Here is a 1,890-nt window from a genome sequence, read left to right on the forward strand (position 1 = left end):
AAAATAATTAATATTTCCAGTAATAGTTTCAAATTAAATTTTTAAAAAACAAAATTTATGGTGTTCTTATACTTCGGTAACTGACTGCAGAACCAACCCTATTTTTAGAAGTATAAAATAGAGAGGTTGAGATACATGTATCGGCGCAAAACGTGTACGGCTGAAGGTCCAAGCGCCGCCATCTGGCAATTCTACACGGTCGATAACGGCATTCGCTTCGTGTAGAATGGCGAGTACAAGATCGATTAAACTTCTTCATTTTTTTCTCTTTGGGGTTAAAATTATGACCTATTTTATCAAGATAACGAATATTTAAGCATTTACGAATAGCATTGTGAAGAAACAGACGATTTTAATTCAGAAATTTTTAATTATTCAATTTTTTAGCGAGTGATGTAAAGTCTCGATAACATTTTTATAGCTGTGTTCATAAAATCGCTTATCATAGTTTTCTTTTCAGAAGCAAGACTGAACCAAGATAGAGAAGAAAGAAGAGTGTTTTTAGAAAAATTTGATTTAGAGAGAAAAGAGAAGCGTTATTAGAAATACTTTTGAAAACTTTGAATAAAAAATTTTTATAAAATTGAAAAAATTATTTATTTATTGATTACAATCTAACTATTTGTCCAATTTGGGGGATAAACAATTAAAATAATCTGATGTTGCACTACCGTATAAGCTTGTGTGACAGTTTGTAAGTAGTGCACCAACAATATACAGTTTATCAACAAGCTGAAGATACAATTTCAATTTTTTTTTAAATCTAGAAAAGTAAATATCTGAATTATTTTCCCAAATATCCATTCCACACACTCTCTTACTGAACTCATCCTGGAATTAAATACTTGTTGCTCGGGTGTTAAGCTAGCACCTCAGAATTGTGTAATGAGGTGTTGACACAAAGGATAACCAGAATCTCCATATAAAACAAATTCCGTCCCGTTCTCGGAACAAGGAATCGCAGCCAAATGCTCTAACACTGTTTTTCAACCTTCTTGAATACACGACCGCTTTGCAAGTTAAAAACTTCTGGCAATCCCCTCAGGGCCATATTAAAACTATATCAGTGATTTTAAAAACTACGTATTTAATTTTCTTTCTGTTGAGACTTAAATATCGATCGAAAAACCAATTATACTGTAAAATAAACAGGTATAGCCTTCTCACTAAAATTCTAGTTTTTTTTGTTTTTTTTCATTGTAGTATAGGACCTACAAACACCTGTTTTCTTCTTTTACCCGCGACCCCCGTGTAAGGCTTTGCGACCCCGCTTGGGGTCGCGACCCACAAGTTGAAAAGCACTGCTGTAAACAAATTAGATTCTCTTAACATTCCACTGTCACGACGTCTTCCTTCTATTGGTCCAAAAAAATTAGCAATTATACCATCGGGTGTAACCACTGATTGAAATCTCAAACAATTTATACGTTTATGGCCACTGAATACCACCCTTTGATGTGTTATTGGTCGACAAATAGGATGTGCCGTTCCATCTACGAACCCCCAATACTGTAATTTGTCAAAGGAGCACCTTTTGCTGTTATTACTTGGCTAAATAAGTTTGATTTTTCTCTTGTTAGTTTTATCTCGTCGATATTCAATAACAATTTGGAATGGCTATTGTATATGATATTTACTGTTTCATGCACAAATCGTGAAAGTTCATTTTTTGATCTCCCCAACAAAACAAAAATATCATCAAATCTATTAAGATAAACTAATCTTCGTAATAAAATACATAATGCATCAATTCCAAGTGAACGTGATCCATTTTCACAAATGATTACAAATGGAAGGCGTAAAGCAGAATGCAGATGAAAAATCGCTTCTTAAAAATACGTTAATATTAAAAATTTTATAAGTATTATGAATTAAACCACCAAATGTGAT

General features: G+C 32.8%; 1 protein-coding gene across 1 annotated transcript in view; it reads left to right on the forward strand.

Moving 5' to 3' along the window:
* Window positions 1-1,890, forward strand: part of LOC111619424 (ubiquitin-conjugating enzyme E2 D1-like) — a 17,956-nt gene that overhangs the window by 6,444 nt on the left and 9,622 nt on the right. The window lies entirely within an intron of this gene.

This window comes from Centruroides sculpturatus, unplaced genomic scaffold, assembly GCF_000671375.1.
Source record: "Centruroides sculpturatus isolate CEXI.00-Female unplaced genomic scaffold, Cexi_2.0 scaffold266, whole genome shotgun sequence".
Taxonomy (NCBI): domain Eukaryota; kingdom Metazoa; phylum Arthropoda; class Arachnida; order Scorpiones; family Buthidae; genus Centruroides; species Centruroides sculpturatus.